This window comes from Mauremys mutica, chromosome 6 (genome assembly GCF_020497125.1).
Source record: "Mauremys mutica isolate MM-2020 ecotype Southern chromosome 6, ASM2049712v1, whole genome shotgun sequence".
Taxonomy (NCBI): domain Eukaryota; kingdom Metazoa; phylum Chordata; order Testudines; family Geoemydidae; genus Mauremys; species Mauremys mutica.
The window spans coordinates 4,429,605-4,455,799 of record NC_059077.1 but is presented as its reverse complement, the minus strand read 5'-3'; the positions used below and the strand labels follow the sequence as shown (position 1 = coordinate 4,455,799).

The following is a 26,195-nucleotide window of genomic DNA, read 5'->3' as shown; positions in this document are numbered from 1 at the left end:
GACCCGTGCCTGTCGATAGTGGAGGGGTAGAGTGAAGGCAGCCAACTTCAGCAGTGTTACTGAGCATGCTCAGTACAAGCCAAGCAGCAAATCGGGGGATACAGGGGACATGTTACCCTGCACGTCTCCCCATGTGTCACCTCTGTCCAACAGAATGGAGAGATGTTTGGTACGATACCTGTGAATGGCAGCTCAGCCCAATCTGTAAGAAAAATCAAGCTTGTCCACAAAAAGTTCTCTAACCACCCAAGGAAGACAGATGATCCTTGTAGGGGATTCAATACTCAGAAAAATCAAAAGAACATTCTGCAATGGGCAGGAGGACAATAGGATGGTGCTACCTTCCTGGAGTCAAAACACAAGATGTCACTCTAAGATCACACAGGCTTTCGACGTCAATGGGAAAGGATCCACTGGTGATGGTTCATATCATCACTAATGACACTGCAGCATGGGATATCTAGGAGATGGTAAATGACTTCAAGGAACTCAGAAGCATGTTGAAGAACAACAACATCCAAGTGATCTTCTTTGAGATCCTTCCCATCCCCCAAGCAAAGGAAGTCAGAAAGCAGAAGATTCTGGAAGTAAATGGATAGCTAGATAAGTGGTGGAGAATCTGGATTTGTGGAATATCGGTCCACCTTCTAGTTTGGATGTCCTCTACCTCAGTATGATGTGGACCAATCTTCTCAGACACAGGATGGTTATAGTAGTGAGGAGGGTGTCAAACAAAAAGCAAAAAAGCAGTGTAAAAAGAAGGAAAATATGAACGCTCAGCACAAAATTGAGATACGTTGAGAACAAAATTAATCAAGGAACCAAACGAAATGGAGAAGTAATTCTTTAATTGCCTATACACCAATGCTAGGAGACTGGGTAACAAAGAAGAGGAACTGAAATAGCTCATTCGTGAGAATTAATTTGATCTAGTTGGTATTACTGAAACCTGGTGGGATGATTCCAATGACTGGAATGTTAAAAATCAATGGATATCACCTATTTAGGAAGGATTGAGTAGGCAAAATGGGCAGGAGAGTGGCACTCTGTCTAAAATGGCATTATCTGTTTCCGAGTCACTGATAACTTGGAAGAAAATGATCCTGAATGCTTATGGGTCAATGTCTTACCAGATAAAACACAAGACTGCATATTAGTTGGTATCTGCTACAGACCACTAAATCACACTGACTGAGGCGCAAACTGGACCATTCATGTTGATTTTCAGTAAGTCTTGGAACACCAGTGAAGTTCCAGAAGTCTGGAACAACGCTAATGTTGTGCCAACATTTAAAAAGAGTAACCAGGATTGCCTGGGTAATTATAGGCCTGTCAATCTCACACTGATCCTGGGCAAGATAATGGAGCAGCTGATACAGGACATTAAAGGAAATTAATTATATGATTTTCCTTTAATTAATTAATGCCAATGAACATGGGTTTGTGAAAAATAGATCCTGCCAAACTAACTTTTTTTTTTGTGAGATTACAAGTTTGGTTGATAAAAACAATAGTGTTGACATAATATATTTAGACTTCTGTAAGGCATTTGACTTAGTACTGTATGACATTTTGATTAAAAACCCTAGAAAGCTGTAAAATGAACATGGCACACATTACACTGATTAAAAGCTGGCTAGCTGATAGGTCTCAATATGAAATTATAAATGGGAATCAGCATCGAATGGGTGTGTTTCTAGTGAGATCCTGCAGGGACCGATTCTTAGCTCTATGCTATCTAACATTTTTATTAATGATCTGGAAGAAAACCTAAAATCATCACTAATAAAGTTTGCAGATGACAAACAAATTGGGGGAGTGGTAAATAACGAAGAGGACAGGTCACTGATTCAGAGTGATCTGGATCACTTGGTAAATTGGACCTGAGCAAACAAACAATGTGAATCTTAATATGACTAAATGAAAATGTAGGAACAAATCTATATTCGTTGTTCCTAAATCTAGGAACAAAGAATATAACCCATAATTACAGGATGGGGGACACCATCCTGGGAAGCAGTGATTCTGAAAAAGATTTGGGGGTGATGGTGGATTATTAGCTGAACATGAGCTCCCGTGCAACGTTGCGGCCCAAAGGGCTAATGCAGTCCTTGGCTGCATTAACAGGGGAATCCTAAGTAGAAGTAGAGATGATATTTTACCTCCGTATTTGGCACTGATGTGATGCAGCTGGAATACTATGTCCAGTTCTGATGTCAACAATTGAAGAATGATGTTGATAAACTGGAGAAGAGCCACAAGAATGCTTAAAGGATTAGGAAAACATGGCTTATAATGAGAGATGCAAGGAGCTTATTCTATTTAGCTTAACAAAGAGAAGGTTAGAGATGACAATTATGGCCTATAAGTCCCTGCCTGGGGAACAAATATTTAGTAATGGCCTCTTCAATCTAGCAGAGAAAGTTATACTATGAGCCGATGGCTAGAAGTTCAGGCTAGACAAATTCCGATTGGAAAATTAAATTTTTAATGCTGAGAGAAATGGAACAACTTACCAAGGTCATGGTAGATTCTCCCTCATTGACCATTTTAAAATCAAGATTGGATGTTTATCTAAAATAATATCTGCTCTAGGAATTATTTGGGGGCAGTTCTCTGGCCTGTCTTATATAGGAGGTCAGACTAGATGTCAAGGTTCCTCCCGCACTCTGAACTTTAGGGTACAGATGTGGGAACCTGCATGGACACTTCTAAGCTTAATTACTAGCTTAGATCTGGTAATACTGCCACCATCCAGAAATTTCAGTGTCTGGATCACTTTCTGTCCCCCCCAAAACCTTCCCCTCCCTGGGCAGCCTTGAGAGGCTTTTTCACCAAGTTCCTGGTGAACACCGATCCAACCCCTTGGATCTTAACAAAAGGAGAATTTAACCATCCCCCCACCCTTCCCCCACCAATTCCTGGTGAGTCCAGATCCAGTCCCCTTGGATCTTAACACAAGGAAAAAATCAATCAGGTTCTTAAAAAGAAAGCTTTTAATTAAAGAAAGAAAGGTAAAAATTATCTCTGTAAAATCAGGATAGAAAATACTTTACAGGGTAATCAGATTCATATAGCCCAGAGGAACCCCCTCTAGTCTTAGGTTCAAAGTAACAGCAAACAGAGGTAAAATCCTCTCAGCAAAAAGGAACATTTACAAGTTGAGAAAACAAAAATAAGACTAACACGCCTTGCCTGGCTATTACTTACAAGTTTGAAACATGAGAGACTGATTCAGGAAGATTTGGAGAGCCTGGATTGATGTCTGGTCCCTCTTAGTCCCAACAGCGAACAACCCCCAAACAAAGAGCACAAACAAAAGACTTCCCTCCACCAAGATTTGAAAATATCTTGTCCCCTTATTGGTCCTCTGGTCAGGTGTCAGCCAGGTTTACTGAGCTTCTTAACCCTTTACAGGTAAAAGAGACATTAACCCTTAACTATCTGTTATTGACACTAGATGATCACAATGGTCCCTTCTGACCTTGGAATTTGTGAATCTCTGAACATCAACCCATCTCAGGCAATTAGCTACTGCATTAGAGAACAAAAATCTTCTTGAAGGAAAATTTGTGCATAGAGTTATTTCTTTCCCTTTTTGCTCCCCCAGTGAAGTCGGACACTGTCACAGCTAATTCACCTCAAGTCAAGAACAGCTGAATTTACCTATTCAACTATGCATCAAGTGCTTCAATGATATGAAGCAAAACAGCTTCCTCATCAATTCTGAAAGGGCATCTACTTTATCAGCCTAAATCAGATAATCTGTCCCCAGACAGTCTCTATGGAAATGCAGTAGAATATCAACAAGTCAAGGATATACTATACGAATATGGAAACAAGGGAGGCCAAGAAAGACCACAGCATTCCCCCTCCTGATTTTTTGGGAGATCACCTTTGTCACTATGTTGGAGAGGAAGGCAGGTTTTCTTTGAATAGGACATAAATGGGAAATTATTACAATTCACTATCCCTGGGTAGACTGGATGCACTAGGATACTAGGTAACTATCTTGCTAATTCTTTATATTCAGTCTGCAATGGCAATTCTATACTGCTGCCTCTTCTGCAATGAGAGCACAAACCACTGGCAGTGTACTTGGAATTAGTTTCTCCTGCAGTTCCAATACAGTATTATAAACCTGACTGGGATCTGTGGGTGCTACTATACCTATGGGGGGGGTGTGTGAGGCTGGTAGCCCAACCTATTATTAAGGTTGTCTAACATTTCCCACTATAAGAGCTTCTTTCAGTGGCTTATAACCCTGCCAGACTAGCTGTATGGGCTGGAATTTTTCATGCCAGGTATCTGCCTCAGGCTGAATTTTTTGGAAAGTTTCACCAGAAAAGTTTCTGAGAATGAGATTAGAGAAAAAAAGCCACATTTTCCAAGGTAATGATTCTGGGGAGCTTTGAGAAGTTCTAGTTCTTCCATGCTTTGGAGCAAGGCTTTCAACATTTGGCAGGTGGGTAGCCTGGGTGTCAGGGATGTGCCTTTTGCCATCCCCTTGAAAATCTGCACAAATTTGGCCAAGCCATAAGCCTTTAAAAAAACAACACAGTTTGCACCTGCTCAGTAGAGACATGCTAAATCTCAACAGCTAAAATCTCCAAAGATTTGGTCCTTACGGAGCACGCTTCAGCCTCTCAGAGATCCTAGTGCTGCCCAGAGTGCGCATGCATCATCCCAACAGCGACTGAGAATGCTCCATTCCAGGTTAAACTTTCCCTGTAATAAGCTGTTCCAGGCCATGGTGGGGCCAGAACTGACAGCAGGGAGCCTATCTCTCAATTATCCCTTTGCTGGTGCCCAGGCAGTGTGGAGGAGGAAGCCACCTGACTTAAATGCAGAGATACGAGCTAGACCAGGGGGAAGGAAAGGAGTGGATTGGGACAAGGGGGAGTCTGGTGAGACTGGGACTGGAGGGGGTGAGTTAGAAGAGAGAAACGGTGACTGGGAGTTGGGGGCAGGGGAAAAGAGACAAACTGGCTGGGCCAGGAGACTGGGAACCAGCGATGGGGAAATGGGATGGGGGAGAGGGAAGACAGATCTGACAAAGAGCTGCAGTGCAGGGTGAGAACTGGGATTGGCTGGGCAAAAGACTCTGGGACAAGGATCTAGGGCGGGGAAGACAACCAGAGGCCAGAAGGGGAGAGAGATCAGATGAGTAGCCAGGAGGAGGAAACTGGGAATGGCTGGACAAATGAGACTGGGGACAAAGGAGTTGGGAGAACTAGGACTGGTAGAGGGAGGATGAGAGATTTGGAATTGGGGGTCAGGGGAGGGAGATTGGGCCAGGGTAAGCAAGGACAATGGAACTATGACAGGTAGGGGAAGAGAGACAGGACTGGGACAGTTATGGGTTGGTGGGGATACGACAGAAGGGGCACGGTCACATGAGCACACTCCTCTCCAGAACCGGAATGGAACCTAGGATTCCTGAGTCTCACTAGTCCTCTGCTGCCAGCAAACATCTATGAAACCCAGAGGCATGGGGAACCTTAATTCTGACATTTCTGAACTTCTGAGTGCATGACTTTGCATCTTAATGTTCCTTTAACATGGTAACGTGTGTGTGTGTATAATATAGCTATTTACTACTACTGCAGCTGTTAAATTTCTCCTTCTGCTGCCTTCATTTACTGGTGCACTTGCCCTTTGCTCTGTCCAAATTTTACCTTTAAATCCACGTACTTCTCTCTGAAACAGGAACACAGGAATTGCGATACTGCAGACCATCTAGTCCTGTGTCCTGACACTAATGGTGGCTGCTACCAGAAGCTTCTGAGAAGATGCAGGCAGTTCTGGGATAACCTGGCCCCAAAGAAAGCTGCCTTCTAACCTTCAATAATTAGAGCTTGGGTCAAGTCCTGAAGTGTGAGGGCTTCCATAACTGGTTTTAATTTACTGTCACTCCGGATAGTCTTGTTATCTATATAACTGTCCAATCCCTTTCTGGGTCCTGCTAAGGTTTGAGCTTCAATGACATCTTGTGCCAACAACCTCCACAGGGTAACCGAGTGTTATAGTGATTTTCTTTTAATCAGTTTTGAATTTGCAACCTTTCAAATTCACTGAATGCCCCTATTTTCTTGTACTAGGAATCAGAGCATACAGAAGTTCCTGATCTACCTTCTCTCTCCCATTCATTCTTTAGCATACTTTTATCATGACTCCTCTTATTTGTTTCCTCATTAAGTGAAACGATCCATTTTTTTCACTCCCTCTGAGCATTTTTCCATGCCCCTAATCATTCTTATCACATTTTTCTGACCTCCCCCCTAATTTTCTGCTATATTCTTTTTAAGATGGGGTGATCAGAACTGAACACGTTATTCCAGATGAGAACATGCCATTGATCTATAACAGTATAGCAGTTTCTGTATTCTCCACCCCATCTCCTATCACCCTGACATTCTGTTTGCTTTTTTGACCATTGCTGCAAATTGATGAGACAACTTCAGTGAGTTCTGTCCAGTGAAGCCAAGTGCTCATTCCTGAGTTGACGTAGTTCATTTAGAAATAAGGTGTAAGGTCAATTTCACATGTGCACTTCTACTAAATGCGTTCAGTAGCACATAGCAGAAAATTTAATGATTATACTTCAAACTACACTGCAGGGAAAGAAAGTTGTCAGCAGCAGCAATTCCAGGCCTACATTACTGTACCGAAAAATGGTCCCTTCCTGCAAGTGTTTGATATTAAGCATAAAATTGAATAAACAAATCAAAAGCCTCACAGATCATAATTGTTCCTGTGGCATTTTAAAGGTCTAAGCTAGGCATACTGTCTTGTTCCTTTTAATCCCTTCTTCCTTTCCAGCAAAACCTTCCTCCAGGTATCTGCCTTGTGCATCCTTCATGCTCTTTGCTGATTAGCTTTCCCAGGAATTTCCTCCCCGATCATAATGACCCACAACCTCGTACAGGAGTTCTGGTGGAGTCCCAGCTGCACTTGCTCCCGAATATTTAGTTTATACCACAGACACCCGAACAATGTAATACATCTCCTTCTTTATTAAGCTGTCATAATTCTGACAGTTTCTAATCTTTCCTGAAGCCCCACTTTTGTGAGCTGCCCACAAAATAAAAGTGCAAGGCATGCACATTATCTAAAAGGCACATTCCTCTGCTTCTTCTCACTCTATCTGCTAGAGTGAGAATTTGGAAAGGAGGGTCCACCTTCATATTTGCTCATCTTTTATAGCACTGAGCACATTGTCAGTGCTAAGCCAATGAGGAAAAGCAGCCAGCAAAAAATAAATTCGATCTTTAAAATGCTTTCGATTAAAAAAAGTAGTCTGTGGAATTATTAATATGCAGAAAGCAGTACACGCAATACGTTCATTGCGACGGGAGCCTGGGTTAGGAAATATAGGCAGACTGCTAGGCGGGGGATGTTTTGCACAAAGTTACCACCACCAAAGTAAATGAGGACCAAGGACTCTTTCAACTCCTCAAAGGTGAGTCCTATGAGCCCTGCTGCTACCCCTCTCTTCTTACAGCCATTATTTAACATTACAGGTGGTCCCAGAAACACTTCCAGCTCATTATTCCCCTTTAAAGTATCCGTGGACACAAGATATTTAGCTGAACTACCCTTCCATAGGTTTCCAAGGCTCCCATTGGTATTAAGTCAACAGGCATGGGAAAGAAAGGTGCTGTTTACTTTGCATAGAAGAAGTGTCACCTTGAGCAGGACACAAGCAGCACTGCTTACTAATTTAAGGTTTGTTAATGTGTAAATAAGTTATATAAAAGAATAAATCTTAGAGCAATAAGATTTAAGCTGAACATGTGCACTCTCTGTTATGGAGACACGAATTAGGAATGCTACCTGCTTTAATATCCAGAAGTCATTAGAAGAAATAAAAAATAATAAATATATTGGAGTCTCTGTGGATGATGGTTACCACTCTGAAACCTGAGTTTGTTTTTGCTGATACAGACTATGAGGAGTCCTTATGGCACCTTAGAGACTAACAAATTTATTTGGGCATAAGCTTTCGTGGGCTAAAACCATCTTCAGATGCATGGAGTGAAACATACAGTAAGCAGAATATATATTCTAGCACTCCCATCTTTTCATGTTCTAGAAAATATATTCTGCTTACTGTAGGTTTCACTCCATGCATCTGATGAAGTGGTTTTTAGCTCACGAAAGCTTATGCCCAAATAAATTTGTTAGTCTCTATGGTGCCACAAGGACTCCTCGTTGTTTTTTCTGTGGATGATGACGATGATCATCATCGTTATCTGGCTGCAGCAGATTGTGAGAACAACCATTGAAGAAAGCTTGTCATTAGTTATTAATTGAAGGCACTTTCACAAAGTGCTCCTTAAATCTTGAATGATATAGCATCTTTCTAACCAGTACCTAATAATCTGTGTGTAAGAGCTGCATTAAAGCAGTCTCATCAATCTTTGCTCCCGCTGCTACAGCTCAAAGAGAGAGCATGACGACTTAGATGCAATTAACTTTTTAAAAGACTCATCTACATTCAGTCTAGGCCATATTTTCAACATATTATAGTGCATGCATATTATAGTGCATGCACTTCCGTTACTCACACTCTGCACAAACGCAAGACACCTAAATGTGTAGCAGTGACCTCCAAACCAGACAGAGGAAAAGGTTGCAAGTGGCCTGCCCATGATGTATCATCACATAATGTATCAAAGACACAAACTGTAATGATTACACTGTAAGCTAGGTGCACCTATTTTATTACGAGGTTAAGCTCCTCTGCTCTTTTCCAATTACTCCTCCTTCATATTCGCCCCTCCCTTTCCACTCAGCCACTTCCTCTTGTTGCCTCTCCCTATTCCCAACCCTCTTATTTTCACTGTTGCAGATCACGTTGTCCATGTTTGGTAGCCCATTAATCTTTACAAGGTTCACCTGTCAAGAGAAAAATTCATTCCACAGTTACATCCCTTGCTTGTGTTAGCACCATCACTAGAGTTTACTAAGCTTGGCAACATTTTAGATCTTCCATATATTGTTTACTGCTTTGCTTACATGTCACAAATTTAAACTCATCTCCATCTCTGGCAACGACTGTACTGAAATAAAAATAAAGAAACGCATTCCTACATTTTTGACCAAAATTACTTGATTGTATAGTCTCTTGAAATTATGCTTAGGCACAAGAAGTGGCACAAAGAGCCTGCAGAGAGTTCTCAGGGCCTGGGCATCCTTTCATACTGCAGAGACCAATGATTTGATTCCAGCTGGTATTTCATCAAGTGTCTACAGCCAATGAGTTACATATTATATGCTGAAAACCTCTCAGGGTAAAGGTTCTCTGAATCGCCTGTCTCTTTAAATGCATTACAGAAGCAGAGAGTCATTCATTTCTGGGTTGCAAGAAAATCATATGAAGTGAAACATAATGCCTACTGCTGAATATGCATCTATGCTCTCTGACAAACAAATCTCAAGTCCTCCTGCACCTCCCAATCACTTTGGCGTGATCAGGAAGCTTTGGATTACTTCCCTTTTGAAAGAAAAGTTAGCAGATTCTGACAGAGGATTACAAAGTTGTTATCCTCTTACACTATGTAAAGGCCCTGAAGCATAATTTTGAGCAGAAATGGATATTAAATTGCACAAACAGCACAGTTTTTAGCCCCATCTACTACAACTGCTCCCAGGGCTTCTTCGGAATAAATTCTCAGACAGCTATAATGGAACCCGACTCAGACAATTTGTAACTGCTTCTTTGTTTTCAAAAATAGCTATCGGACTGAACTCCAGCTTAAGTCAGCGTGTTCTCGGCTCAAGCTTTTCACCTCAAAGGAATTACGCAGGTTGCTTAGCCTGCTGCCTCTATGCCCACAATTGCACTGAAGTGCAAATGACCCTCTCTCAAATGGAAAATGACCATCTCTCAAATGGACAGTGTATGCAATCTTAACTACTGGGTATTGGACCAAGTTGATTTTCAGCTACAACAAGCCACTGGGCACAGAATTCAGATGTTCCTTGCCATCTTGTATAAGTATTTTAGTAATCATATACCTATGAGTGTTACTGTACAGGATTAATTTTTTTTAAATCCAAAATTAAAGTGTACAAAAGTGTAATAGAGGGGATTGTGGAGAAGTATACCAGAAATACTACTCTCTGTTCACCAGAGCACTGGTACCATAGTGATGCTAATACTGTGATCATAATGTTTAGAGCTTTAACTCCCCATTGTGTCCAGTGCTTACCATCTTTTTCAGCAACAGCTGTTCATCTTAAAATGTACTTATGGAGTAGCAGTTATCAAGAACACAGAACAATAGCAAAGGCTAATCTGGGCAGTACAGAATATGGGGAGTAAATATAAAAATGAAGGATCATTCTTTGGGAAGAATGCATTCTACCAAAGACCCAAGGAATAGTGCTTCTTATGGAATTACTTTTACAGGCGAGAAGCTGCTTTTTGTGTCAGTGAGCCTTCTGGAGCCTGATAAGTGGAGATTTCATTAAAAGGTAAAGCATCTAAAAGTGTTAGGAGGGCTATTACTGTCGCAGAACAAGCAGCCTAGAGCAGCAGGTAATCTCAGGTGGTTACCCTTCCAAGGAACAGGCAAGCCCATACCTGCTTAACAGAAATTGAGATAATGGCTATTCAGATGACTCTCAAGCATCAAGCCATTGCCCCTTCAATTTCACCTACCTGCTACACTGATAATTTATCCATCCCAGGATGCACGTAGACATTTACAATATCATGCTTTGAGTTTGCTACACCATTGAGGAACCTCTGATACCATGGTGATGGGAGGGGTTTAAGAACTTAGCTACCTTTAAATTTTTATTAAAGCATTTCATGTGACAGCCATTATCATTGACAGGTGAAAAAAATAAAGGATTTTCAGCAGTACTCCAAGTCCCAGCCTCGTTAAAAGGTATATAAACTTGTGCAATTAGTAAGGAGCTCCCTCATGTGTATGCTGCCAAACACGAGTGTAAAGACAGTTTCTGAAATTGGGAACAAAGGAAGTAAAGTGGACTGAACATGCTATTTTATTTTCAAAATATTTATTTTACAAAACCAGGGTAGTTTTGGTTTTTTGTTTTAAAAAACAAGCTTTCCTCATCCACAACAATGGACGTGTTTTAAGTCCTAAAGCAAGAATCTTTCAGTTGTCCAAGCACACACCACACATCAGAAAACCAGATCATAGCTGGAAGAACTTTTTGTTTAAATCCAGATCGTTTGTACAGAACTAGCTGCTTCAGGGCTGAGATCAAAACAGTTCATGCCTTCATTCTGTATTCCTGGGACAGGGGATTAGAACAGAGATGGCTTCTCAGTCTCAACTGCCGAATTGCCAAGGCAACATTACAATAATACATTAATGAAAACTACATTGGTGTACTTAACCCACATGAAGATAGCCAGATTTAAAACTGCCGAACAAGGTGGAATAGGGCGGAGGATGCTACTTGCATTCCACTTGGTCAGGGAGCCATCTGTTAAAAGATTAAGTTGTGTTCTTCGGGTGACAATTCCACAGATGTTCTCCAAAAGATCAAAACAAAACCTTGTTCAAAAATAACTCACCTAAAGCAATAACACTCTTCCCAGGAGAGAGTCGGCGAGGGTACGGTTTCTAAACTAAAGGAAAAAATGCAGTGAGGAAGATACCGTCAGTATAATTTCTGCTCCATTCTTGGCATAGTAGCAAGGCGGATCAGAGCAAGTCAAAATGTAACCAGTGAGGCTTGTGTCTTTCATAATCCAAGTAATTTCGTTTCATTTAGTGCCATTCTTATTGGATCTCTAAACAGAGTGCACAAGAATCACAATAAGCTATTGATCCCTCCCCTCAGAAGACCCCCAAAGGAAATCATACTTTCAAGAGGATTCATTCAGAGTATAAGGCTCTGCATTATTAAATGTTGGCTGAGAACAGAGGTTAAAGGAAGGAGGAGCAGGGGGCGGGGTGGGCCATTAAAAACAAAGAACCCCCTCCCCCCTGCATTCCTCTGTTTGGATGAGTGGTGTCTCTTCAGAGTTCCTTGTCCTCCTTGGCTGACCCAGTGAAAGCACTCACTCCTGTTTCAGACTTCTCTAATGGCTGCAGCCAATTGGTGCAAACTATGGTCTAGTCAAATCTCAAACTCACCAGGGTGGGGCTGGATCAGTACTTGAATGGGAGACCTGTAGGCAAAACCTAACGATATAAGAAGTGTGTTAATGATTTGGGAGGTGACAGCTTTTCCCATTGAATCAGGACTGATCCAGTGGTGACGAGGCACTGTGCTGGAGGACATAGTCTTTCCGATGCTGTAAAACCAAGGTTCTGACCACTTGTGATTCCTTGGCACTTCAGAAGTAGAGATGTTAGATTCAGTGTCCTACCAGCTTGGGTTATTACTGAGTCCCTAAACATCCTGCTGTAGTTCCAACTAGATGCACCATTCTTTCCTTCCTGTGCCAATTTGGGACAATCCTGCGCACTGTTAAACAGCCGCTACATTCCACCCCAAAGACCGCTACATGTCAGTGGTGGGTGAAAGTGTAACCACACACTTCAGTTTCTACACTCAGTAAATTTTGCAAAGCACTCGGAGATCCCTAGGATTAAATACACATACACTTCTACCTCGATATAACACGAATTCGGATATAACGCAGTAAAACAGCGGTCCGGGGGGGGCGGGGCTGTGCGCTCCAGTGGATCAAAGCAAGTTCGATATAAAGCGGTTTCACCTATAACGTGGTAAGATTTTTTGGCTCCTGAGGACAGCGTTATATCGAGGTAGAGGTGTAGTTATATAGCAAGACCTCAACATTTGCCTTCAATTAGGCAAGAGTTCCAAGCACCAACTTAGAAGCAACTGAACAGAAAAACACTCCAAATGGCACCTACCATTATTTTTCCTTACACAGAAGTCTGCATTTCTTTTACCCGGCAGGTGACAAAATCTCGACTCAAACTAATTAATCGTAACCCTTTTTAGAAGCATTGCCTAATGCACCTCGCTAAGACAGAAATTACTATTGCCTTTCTAAACCAGACTGCTTAACTTAAAGCCGTGTAGGAAAATGGAATCAGGACTTTCAGTTTTTAAAAAAACTAAACTTCCCTTGTTCTAACAGACTGAACTCTCACTTTAAAGGGCTCAGCAACACACTACTAGCTGCTCGGGATAGACAGTATCAAGCAAGAAACTGTGTGATTATGGCCATTGCCCCAGGCTAACTGTAATTTTCCACTGGATAGGTCTGGTTCACACTTGACCTATTTATTGTATTGGAAAACCTAATTGTAGCAAGTACATTCTCAGACTGGTCAAGTGATAATAAAGACATTTAGCTTAGGAAGGCAGCTTTCATTTTCTAATTAGAAACACTTGCTATTTCAGCTGGCCTTTCTTTAACGTGTTTGTGATTTTCCCATTATATCATTCCGCGCTGCTTGTAAAAAATCAGCCACAATAAATGACAAACTGTGGCCAATTCACAGCAATAACAAAGAATGGGACAAACACGAACCAGTTAGGCAGAGTTTTGATGACTGCTAGAACTGGGAGGATCTGCCCATTCATAAGTGGGTATTTTACTGAGGCAGCATTTCTATGGGTTAGATCTGGGAACTGCAAAGAGGACTCCTGGGTTCTGTTCCCAGCTGGCACTGGATCACTAGGTGACCCTGGAAATCAGCCTGAGTTTCCCCACAAGGAAAATGGAAATTCTACCTACTTCACAGGAAGAGAGGATTTGAGGAACAGATTTCAGGATTAAAAGGCATATGCAAGAGCTAAGCACCCACCACGACGGCAACAGAAGAGGCACAGACTGGCATTCACCAGTAAAGGCTCTGTCTCAGTCCTTCAAAAGCCACAACTAAACATGATTCTTCTGACCATTTAGAGTTGCCAGCAGCCATCCCATTTTCTCTGTCATTTTTCCACAGACAGCTATGATTTTAGTGCTGGGTGGGAAAAGGAAGACATCCCTGAAGAGCCCAGCAACCCTTCCAGGTCAAATGCTAAAGTTGAAAAACCAAATCTATTGCTGGCACAAAGTGACAGGTTTCCTGTCCTGGAGACTGTCCCAACACTGCTTCCCTGCCAGTGTTCCTGAATTCTGTCCCCAGGGGGAACAAAAAGATGACAGAATGAAGACTGTTTTAGGGTTGGTTGTGGTTTTTTTTCTTTCCCTCTGGAAATTGGTCCACATGAAAGATAATGGTTCTTAGTCTAGCCTGGATCTGAACTGGCAGCTTAGAGATGAAAGGTTTTGGATCCTATCATCAGTCACCTGAGTCACACAATCTTCATTTCTAGAGTATTTTGAATGACATTTGGGGAAGCAAGGGACAAGAAGGTTGTGAGTGAAAGGTCCTAGCTGCTTGGTTGTTTCAGGATAGAGGAAGGGGAATAAGTGGGAGGATAAAATGGAAAGATGAGACATGTCTTGAGTACTGAGTTTTGGGCCTCTTAGTCTGTTTTTCTGACTGCATCTAAACTGAACGTTAAGAGACAATGGGCCCAGAATGACGAGCCTTCGGCGTGCTATGGTTTTTTGTCGGCCAACTTTGGCGACCTTGTTTTATGGTCCACGAGCTTGCTACAGCCATTCCATAATATCCTTAGAATGCAGATGTTATCTGTTCTTAAAAAACATCTGGCCACGCACATTAGTACAGTTTCTGTTTTACTACCAGGATCCCAAGCTGTACTGGTAGCAGTTAGATAACATCTTTTCAAGGCCATGTTTCACTAACACATTGAAATATGCAGTAAAAGCCAAGTTACGGATCTTCTAAAAAAAATGAACCTAAAGCTGACAACAAATGGAATTAGCTGCTGCTCTTTTGAGAAGCTCCCATTTGCAGCAGAATTCTCTTGCTGCATCACCAGAAGCCATACTGACACAACATAGCCCATCCCTCCCCAGCTGTCAGCACATGCAGCAATGGGAACAGAACCCAGGACAGCGATACACATTCACACAAGCCGGATTCCCCCTACCCCCCCGCCCCAAAGTAAGAGATCCTATAGCAAAGATTTATTTTTTTGGCTGCTGTTTGGATATTCTTTCTAAAAAAAGACACATAGGTCACTAGTTGCTGGTTCATTAGCTATGCTTAGTGCGCAGAAGTTTCATGCTTAATACACAATGAAAGGCCACAGATCAACCTCTTTGCTCAGTCATACCAGCGGAAATCTGGAGAAATGCCATCATTTTAATGGTGATATTTCAGATTTACACTCACGTAAAGTCCAAGACGGCTCTATTTTGCTTCAGCAGATCTAGCTGCAGCAGCCACTGCCCATTTAAGAACGGTTATCACAGTCAAAGCAAAATTAAGGATGATAAAAGAATGCAACAGCTAAGATTACATTTATTCTTTTAGAGCTAAACATTGACACATGCACATCTCCATATAAGGAACAAACCAAATGTAAACATAATTTGTCGTCTTTTAAAAAATATTTTTCTATTAGATTTCCTAGCTAAGAGGTCTGTTTAACCACACTAGGCTTTAAAGCCAGCAATCTCAATCCTTACACCTGAAACACTCATGTTTGTGAGAGGAAGCAAGGAAAGTTCTTGACATGGTCGGAGAAAAAAAATTAGCAACCATCTAAGGAGACTGCATTATAAAATTTGGTGAATTCTTGGAGACAGTTGATCAGAGATGTTTAACCAACCATTAGATGAGATTACAAATGAAATTAATCTGAGTTTAAATGTAAACAGAGAAAGTAGGGCAGCTACACAGGGAACGCTATGAATTCTCCCACCAATCAGGCTGCAGAAAGAAGTGAGGTTGGAGAGAAGAGAGACAGAGTCTTCACCACAGGAGTAAGTCACTGTTAGCAACCACATTCATCTCCAGCTAAAACAAGATAGACCCTCTAGCACTTCCTGGGTGACTGAAGAGACTCCAGAATAGAGTCTGTTTTTGTCTAAGCAGCCTTTCAGAAACACCTATTTAAAAACATCTGGCTTGTAGATAACTAGCTAAAGCTGGAAACTGTGTGGCCAGTATGCACGGCTTTACACACCTATATTATACCGCTGTACCATCTGCAACATACACCAGTCGCATGGCCTGCAATGTGGGATTCAATAGTAACTATTTACAGGACAGAATTTCAGAGATCTTTTTCCAGAGTTTAGCTACATAATGTTCCCCAGGACACATTCTGAATTGTAACTGGCTAGCCAGCCATCATTATCTGTGCTGTGGGGATACGGTCAATTAGCATTCCTCTAGCAATATTATGGGGGAGAAGGAGGATTAGCTGAATGACTTGTATTTAGCACAAGTCACTCACAGTGTACAACAAATTCTACTATAGTATGAAATGGCCACCATCACTCTGAAGATCATGACCATCCTTTACAATGGAAATAAAGGATGAGTGGTGCAGTGTTTAATGTAGGTGGCGGTGGCATTCCCTAGGGTAGAATCTGGACTGATGGACAGCTGTGTCCCCTCAGTTCTCCAACTTGGGGTGTCTTTTATGCTGTGAGAGTAATCACTCTTGGTCTGCTCACACACAGCCTCCAGCATGTAAATCGCTCCCAGCTATACTGTATGAGTGCTATGCCAGGCACTCATGAATAACCCTGCGGGCAAATACCAGCCACCTCCCAGTCCCAGACTTCCCCCCCAAAATGTGCATCTTGTACTGCACAGCATCTTCCTGGACAATACAAGCTCATATAAAAAGTCTGTTTCATTACTAGAAAATGATACGCACAAACTGGTATCTCAAATGGAGTTTCCCAACCACGTCAATCTAAACCTACTGGCTTAGATAAAACACTAAAACAAGTTTATTCACTACAGAATGATAGATTTTAAGTGTTTGCAAGTAGTGAGGCATAAAAGTCAGAATTAGTTACAAAAAGATAAAAGATAAAATGGAAAATAATACCTAACTTGGCTTGTTAAGTGAATTCAAAGCAAAAAGTTTCTCATGACATGATCTAGGAGTCTTACAGCCAGGAACTCTCCCCCGGTCACTGTTCATTTCCTTTTCCTTCTGTTGTTGTTGAGGCCATGAGCAGAGATGAAGGGAGCGCTATTTTGGGGCCTCTGTTCTCCTTTCTTATAGCCCTCTTTCTTTGAAAATCATCTGCAGCTGAGGTTCAGGAGACAGCCAGTCTGTGGAGACAGGAACCTTCAGCTGTTCATTGCCAAGATGTAAATTTCTCACTCAGACCCTTTTCCTGCCAAAGAATGGCTGCTTAGACAGGTGATAGTCCATTTGATTTTGTTGACAGCTCAGTGAGGCATCAGTTTGCCTTTTGTCTCTAAGGAACTGATTTGTGACTTTCTCCCCAAATTTAGAATGTGTCTTAGTAACATCACACAGTATAAACTTGTAACTTTACATACAAAGTTGCCACACACATTACCAGGACAATAACGATCAGCACATTATGAGTTTTCAAATGATACCTCAGAAGCATACTTTGTACAAAATCTATTATAGTTTTTGGGTTTTTTTGTTGTTTTTAAGAAGGGTGAGTATAGGGATACAGGCTGTCACAGTGGTCTGTTTTGCAAAGGCATTTATTTCAAGTATAACGGTTGCCATATTAAAAAGTTAGCCTTTACCAACAGTAATTCCTCATATCCCTTGATTATTACCATTTTCCCTATACTAGGAATAGGAGCTATCCGCAGTAGTGCTTGGCAAGGATTAACTTTAATGGTTTCTACCATAAATTAGCTAACGGTGGGATCGATTTCATGCATTTGGGGGTAATTGATAACATCTTTCCTTTTAGTAGGTTAGTTTATGACCCCATTCGCTTCCATTGCCGGTTTTATGATGTGCTACTAGCACACCCTCCTTTCAGTTCATCTCAGGCCCGAAGATGTTTTCCACTCCTTGCTCTGGCCATGGTGCTGAATCATCAAGCCATCATGTTTATGTCCATCTGCACTGGAAAACTGTGGGCATTCTGAAGCAGTTTATTCAAGTTCTCACTGAGCTTATCGAAGGCTCTAAGTGCATTATGAATCTTATATGAGAAGATACAACTTTAAAACACTAATAATAAATGGTTGCTGATAAAGTTATGCTGGCTGATGGCCTCCAGTGAGGAGCCATTGTAACTTTCAAACCATTCCTTGGAAGTCATTTATGACAAGGTCACTGCCTTCTCTTGCAAAGAGTTTTCAAGAATAATTTTAAAAGATATGCCCCATCCACAATGGTTGGCATCAGCCATGCACCCATGTGATCAGCAACCACAGACAGTTAAGGTAGTTTTTGGAGGAAGAGAACCATCAGTGTGATCTTTTTCTTTTGAGCTAACAGCATCTTTATTAGGATCCCCATGACTGGGGCAGAGTAAAAGAATGGCAGTTAAGCGAAAACAAAAAACTAGTGATGAGCCAATTTTAGAATCAGTTACACACTCTTTGCTTGCAGCAGGAGAGTGACCTTTGCATTATTCCCAACTAGGCTGGGATTCTAACGCAGATTAATAGGCAGACATAGATTCACTTTTCTAACAGTCTAATTAATAGAGTTTTTTTTTTTTTGCACATTTAGCCTTCATCTTTTACATTCTTTCCTCACATGCCTGCCCACTTCAGTGCATCTAGACCAGTGCAATGGTTTTCTAACAGTGGTTACCACCATGTGGGATAGGCCCATCGGTTCACTTTAGCCTATGAAGACTCTCTCTCGAGAAAACACTTTATTTTGTGAGGGGGAAAGGGAAGGGAGAGTTCTCATCCTACATGTGCATTCTGCAACAGACATTTCTGCTTAGGCAGCACAGCAAGACAATCACTCTCAATCAGAACTTTGCCCCACGTTTGCACCGACCCTTTTAACAGTGGAGGATTTTGCAGATGAAACTAAGAAAAATGGAGTCCAATCACTATATTAGTTCCAGGCATACAGTTCTCACGGAACTCAACAGGAGTTGCACATGCAACTGACTGGATGATCAGGCTCATGATTTTAACTGGCCAGAACCTGAATTCAGGCTTCTGAGGTTTTTTTCCTGTAACTGCTGATCATTAAAGCAGGGAGCTGCACTACATTTCCAAATCACTGGCTCCAAAATGTAGCCAGATATAGGTTCTATGAGAGTAATCCGTATAAGAAGTCTGCTGGTAACTTTCCACTCTTGTGTGAGAGCTGTAGTAAATGTGGCTGTACTGTAACATAGGCAGGTGGAAAAGACCTACCTCACCTAACTGAAAGTAGTACCAGTGACCCTGCGTTTATACAGTTCCTTTCATGTCAACGTGCTTTACAATTGAGAGAGATCACTTCTATGAGAGGTGGCTGCTTTCCAGTGGTAGGGAAACCTTGTGTCTGGATAAATAGCACACAGTAACACACTGCAACAGTTTAAGACATGACGCATAGGCTATCTAATCCATAGGAAATTGTATGAGAAATTTAACTGGACACAATGAAGTTTACTAGGACAACAACATTAACTCCTTTATTGGTGAAAATAAAATCCCACTGTATTAACTGCTATTTTAGAAACTAAAAAACAGTAATCAGATTAGAGAGATTAAATTTAAGACTAGAAATCTGTCAGTCTAACCTGTTCATTTTTTGGATTACATCAGAAATTTCCCATTTTGCCCACCCCAGGAGGGAAAAAGGCGAGCCTCATGCGAGTGATCCCGTCATCACTTGGAACAAAGTCAGGGTCATAGCCACACGTGTCCCCAAACTGCTCCACACTGAAGCACTGAACTGCCTCTGACTGCTGTCTCACGGCTTGCCCACTCCTCAGGTCCTTGGTTTACTTCCCCTTTTTGGTTCAGACCAGTAAATTATTGCTGCCTGTGCTTGCCTAATGCTGTTATCTGTTAGCCCATGTCAACAGGAGCAAACAGAAGCAGGCACTTGAATGCTTGCTGAGAGTTTCTACAGTGGCAGAAATGCTGTGCAGAGGCCACATGTGAAAACATCTGCGGCAGTGCAGAGAACAGCAAACCTAGTTCATACTAGGGCTAGCTCTCCCCCCACACCCTTTTTAGAGCTCCTTCTCCCATAAGCATCTCTTTGGTGTAGAGAAGTCATGTAACTAGCTAGGGAAACAGCCAAGAATGTTTCCCTGCGGGTCACAACCATAGCACAAATTCTTAATTAAGTTAAAACTCCCTGACAAAAGGCTCATTAGCATTGGTTAGGATGACTACATAAGATCAAACATTTTACTGGAAAGCGTCCAGACTCTAAACTATCCATGGCAGATTTGCCTCTTTCACATTTGACTTCTTTTCCTTTTGTGAATTCTCTTCTTGTAGAACAATGTTCTTGCTGTGTCAAGCTCCAGTAGGAAGAGTCTACCCTGCAGAAGGTGAAATGTGTCACAGTTTAACCTATTTAATAGTGAGGGAAGTTTTTTTAAGCGGTTGTGTGTCAGGGTGTTCTGGTGCCATACCAAAGGTTTTGCTGTCTAAAACAACACCTGAAGGGTCCTGACTCCCTTAAACATGCAGCAGCTCACCTGTAAAACACAGAGGCAAAGACTCAAAAAATTAATTGTGTTCATCTAGCTGACCTGTCAAACCCCAGTTTCTTTTACAAGATTAACCCTTGAGTCTGGATGGCCCAGGCACTTGGTAAAGAGATTATAGCCTTTCACCTTTAGGTCTCTGGTTTGCATTGTAGGCCGTATTAGTAATCGCTTAAATAAACTTATGAAAATGAACTAGAGAGTCTCAGGCCACTAGCAACTGGATTGGTGGACCCCTCAGAAAACAGACGTAAGCACCCTTTATCGCAGTCTCAGCAAAGGCCAAGCTCTCAGTGGGTATTGATAGTCTATGCCCTCACACCCTTTTTCAATATGAGACTAAGACTTTAGAAGTTTACTGATGCATCACTGGCCAGGAGGAAGTTTTTCCACAGTGAGAGACGGGGTCTCCACCATCACTTCCTGTAATATCTAAGCTGTCACGTAAAAGGTAATGAAGGCTTTAACTCTTACAACCACAGTGAAAGCCCTCTGAATGTGAGCTCATGCAATGCTGCCTGCCCAAGTCTACAGAGAGCCCCAATGTCTCTGCTGCTGCTGTTCATGTTTAGTCCAGCTGTAGCCCAGTAAAATTAATCCCACTTGTTACCTTTCAATGCTACTATTGAGAACACCCTGGTTAGCAGCAAAACTGAAAGGAACCTGATCAGTTTCACTCTGCTGCTTTAGGAGCAGTCCGATCAACAACTGTCAGGCACTAGAGAAGAGGACCCACAGACGGGGAGGTTGCTATTCTACCTAAGGCCCTTCCCTTTGTAGCACCCAGATGGGCTTGGCTTTGAAGAGATAAATGCTTCTCTCCAGCAATGACATCGGTTAGGAGCTCCAAGTCAGGCATTAATTTCTTATCAATGGCTAGATGGAGCCCCTAAGCATGATAAAGGGACAACACCTTATAGGAATCACAGCACTTTCACCTTCCCAGCAGCAGACAGGCAATCGGGTTTCTCACACGTATGTTGCCTATACATGATGCACTGCCTTTGCCTCAATCTTTTTGTACTGACCTTTGGAGAGTAGGCATCTGGTATGTTTTTCAAACCCTGTATGAGCCCAACAGATGTTACAAAACACCTTGGGCTCTAGTGTGATGCCTCTTGGGAGATGGATGTTTCCTCTCTCCAGGGCCAGACCAAGAGGAGATCTAACCATAGGTAGAAAACAGCGCTTCTGGGAAAAACGAGCCAACTGCATTATTCCTGAGTTACCCCCACCTCCCGCCAGCACAGGGTGATCTGCACCAGCCTGACTTCACATGGGAGCTAAACAGAGCATGCATAAGACCAGCCCTAGGGAGAGCAATGATGACCATTACACCTGCATGAAATCAGTTTAGTGTGAATTGTATCGCAGTGTTATACTAGAATAACTCTGACATCTAAATTATTGGTAGAAGGCAATCTTCACTGAAACACTACCTTCCTGGACAGAGAGAAACCAGCAATTAGTGGTTAGCTACATGTTCCCTAGAGCAGCAACACAGTGTCAGTTTTGCATCAGGTCTGCCCGGCTCTCACTGGGCTATGGGGAGAGATCAGGCTGCCTTTAAGAGGACAAATGCAGTGCACTGAATTGCTTTCCTTGCAGAAGTGGCTGAACAAGTCAGGCTTCCACAGCATTGCAGCCGAGTCTGTTACATAACTGAGGAAGTGTGTGCAGAGCTCAGTAACCAGGTTTATTCTGCCTCATTACCACCTCCTTTAGCACCCTCCCCCTTCTCTACTTTAACCGCTGTCAGCTGCCTTTGCAACGGATTTCCAAAGGAGAACACCTGGGATTTCTGTTACCTACTGTATGAGAATGTGCTTGCAGAGAGAATACCTGGTGTGGTAAACATGTTACAAATGGTTACACAACACTAGCATGCTGAATTATCTATGCTTACACTGATTTTGCTTCAGTGTCATCCCCTGCCTTTCTGCTCCTAGTTACAGGGCTGATGGGGACTGAGCTCTAAAGTCACAGTGCATGCACCTCCACAACCAAATGAGACAATGGATGTCTTTGAACATAAGAATGGCCATACTGGGTCAGACCAAAGGTTCATCAAGCTCAGTATCCTGTCCTCTGTCAGTGGCCGATGGCAGGTGCCCCAAGTGGAATAAACAGACAGGTGATCATCAAGTGATCCATGCCCTGTCACCCAATCCCAGCTTCTGGCAAACGGAGGCTAGGGACACCATTCCTGCCCATCCTGGCTAATAGCCACTGATGGACCTATCCTCTATGAATCTATCTAGCTCCCTTTTGAGCCCCATTATAGTATTGGCCTTCACAACATCCTCTGACAAGGAGTTCCAGGGGTTGACAGTGTGTCGCATGAAAAAAATACTTCGTGTTTGTTTTAAACATGGTACCTATTACTTTCATTTGGTGGCCTCTTGTTTTTGTATTATGAGAAGGAGTAAATAACACTTCCTTATTTACTTTCTCTACACCACTCATGATTTTATAGACCTCTCTCATATCCCTCCCCTTAGTCATCTCTTTTCCAAGCTGAAAAGTCCCAGTCTTATTAATCTCTTCTCATACGGAAGCTGTTCTAGATCCTTAATTTTTGTTGCCATTTTCTGAACCTTTTCCAATTCCAATATATATCTTTTTTGAGATGGGGTGACCGCATCTGTATGCAGTATTCAAGGTGTGGGCGTACCATGGATTTATATAGAGGCAATATGATATTTTCTTATCCCTTTTTTGATGATTCCCAACATTCTGTTCACTTTTTTTGACTGCCGCTGAACATTGAGTGGATGATTTCAGAGAACTCTCCACACTGACTCCGAGATCTCTTTATTGAGTGGTAACAGCTAATGTAGACCCCATCATTATATATGTATAGTTGGGATTATGTTTTCCAATGTGCATTAATTTGCATTTATCAACATTGAATTTCATCTGCCATTTTGTTGCCCAGTCACCCAGTTTTGTGAAATCCTTTTGTAGCTCTTCGCAGTCTGCCTGAGACTTAACTATCTTGAGTAGCTTTGTATCATCTGCAAATTTTGCCACCTCACTGTTTACCCCTTTTCCTTGATCGTTTATGAATATGTTAAACAGGGCACAAGGGCATTCTACAAATCACCAGTCACGGTCAGAGGATCAGATCTGTATGCAGGAATGAATTTTGATTTTGGCTTTGAAATAGAAGCAGCAAAACACTGAATACCTCTAAAGAAGATGGAGCAGGACAGCATTGACTAGCAGTCCTATCTCGTCTAGTGACTACAATGATGTGGGGGACAGCGAATGTCATTTTAAAGGACCAGCGACACTAGTGCAGCTTTCTGCTATAAATAAGGCCTTCGGGGAGAAGGGGATTTTCTCCCATGTCAATGTCTCTGGTCAACTGAGATGTGTGTGGGAGCAGGGGGAAAAACTGTCAACATCCCAACTGTCAGAACTCGGTTTGCCATTGCAACATATTCCACTTCACAGAAACTTTTCTGCATCTTTAACATTAAGGAAGCCACGATCAGCCATTCATACTGTGGGACTGCGTAACTGAATGGAAGAACCAGGGTCACAGCTGTTGAAAGCTAGAGGTGGAAAGGAAAGACCAGAAGACCCAAAAAGGGACAAAAACATATTGATCCATAATTTTAAGAGAGACTGCTGTTTGAGCACAGTCAAATGTGCCAGCAAGTGGTTCTTTTCACATGTTCGCGCAACGGTAATTCATTGTGTCTGTTATAAATGGATACTCTGGCAGACTGTTAGAAGATCTATTCCCTAAAATAAACCCTTCTGATTTTCCTCAAGAAAAAAGTAGAGTGATGGATATGGTGCCTTCAGTCCTACAACTGTCTTGTAACAGTTATATGTGGCTAACATTTAGCTAGTCAGTTGAATGATTTCTTTTAGGAGAGAGGATCCTTACTGCACTTTTGAGTGTGTCCCTCATAGAATTTGAAAAGATTAAAATAAGTTTCCTTGGTTCAGCCTTTTTATTTCCACTCTATAGCTGTAAAAGCAGCAAAGAGTCCTGTGGCACCTTATAGACTAACAGGCGTATTGGAACATGAGCTTTCGTGGGTGAATACCCACTGTCGGATGCATGTAGTGGAAATTTCCAGGGGCGGGCGGGCGTGTGTGTATATATATATATATTATATATATATGCAAGCAAGAAGCAGGCTAGAGATAACGAGGTTAGTTCAATCAGGGAGGATGAGGCCCTCTTCTAGCAGTTGAGGTGTACAGCCACTACAGCTATAGTGTAGCTGTAGTGTACCCCCACTACAGCTACACTATAGCTGTAGTGCTCCCACCAAGATTTCAGTAGCCTAGATTTCTGAATGTCTTTATCCACAGCACAAACAGCAGTAATACAAGCGTCTCTCAACTCTAACTGGATTGATTAGCTACAGAAGTACTTTCTCCAGTTCATCTAAGGTAATCCATCCATGGTACTCACTCCAGTATTTATGTGCCACACAGAAATTAAGTGTGGGTCTACTTCAAAACTTTACTCTAAAAATGTCATCGACTGAATAAGTGAACCCAGATCAAAATGTGTTCTGAAGTTTTCTAAGAATCTTTTTTCTGACTACTAGCCCTGGGATCTCTCTCCTTTTCATATATTACCAGTAATAAAGGTGTTGCAGACTTACAGTTACGTCTATGCAACCCTGTTGAAGATTCATGGTCATAACTGGAAGACAACAGGGCTATAGGGGTCAATGAGGGCACCATCTGGCAGTATGTCTACACAGTAATTAAACACTTGCAGCTGGCCTGGGGCAGTTGACTTGGGGTTGGGCTGAAGGGTTGTAAAATTCCAGTGTAGATGTTTGGGCTCGGGCTGCAACCCAAGCTCTGGGACCCTGCTAGGTATCCCCTGGTCATTGTCACATTGCTGGGCTCTATGCATTATGAGATTTTTCTTGCAATGCACTGTGGGATACCTATCACAAGCCACTGGAATTCCAGGACTTCAAACCAACAAATTCCCATGACTTGTCTTTCTTGTCAGCCAGCATGGATGGAACAAAGCAGCATGCATTGACACTTAATAGACAGAGAGGCTGCTGCAGCTGTATTTGCAGTTGTGCAACTGGATGACTTTGGGAGTCAGCTGCTGCACTACCAAATCTATCTGGATAGAGGGGGATGAAATCGAGCACCTACTTGTGGAGGATTTTTTCCTGGAGAAGTTTCACGCAGCAGAGAGCTGTTTCTGGACTCAGGGAAACTAGCACTGAAAGGTGGGAATAGGAGACGTGGGATGACTAGCAAGGGCAGCAGAATTATGACAAAGGCCACTTTCATAGAGATCTGTGCAAAACTCACCCGAGGCAGAACACCAACATCAGAGCTCCCCTCAGTGTGGAGAAGTAAGTGGCCATTACAATCTAGAAGCTTACCGTGCCTGATTGTTACAGATCAGCTTGGTGCTGGTAGATCAACTGTCAGGTTGTCATCATGCAGATGTGCGCTGCTATAGAGAACGGCGATGCCCTGTGTCAGAAAGCTTGTAAATCATTGCTCGCCTGTGCCTTGCCATGATTGCGGTTAGGGTGACCAGACAGCAAGTGTGAAAAATCAGGACCGGGGTGGTTTAATAGAAGCCTATATAAGAAAATATTGGGACTGTCCCTATAAAACGGGGACACCTGGTCACTCTAGTTGCGGTTCCCAAATTGTAATGGGGCCCTTGATGGGACCCATATGCCTCTTCTTTATCCCCCACACCAAGCCT

General features: G+C 42.3%; 1 protein-coding gene across 3 annotated transcripts in view; it reads right to left on the bottom strand.

The window, feature by feature from the left end:
- FAM219A (family with sequence similarity 219 member A) overlaps nucleotides 1-26,195 on the bottom strand; it is a 137,870-nt gene that overhangs the window by 71,398 nt on the left and 40,277 nt on the right. The gene's annotated exons all lie outside the window — the stretch shown is intronic.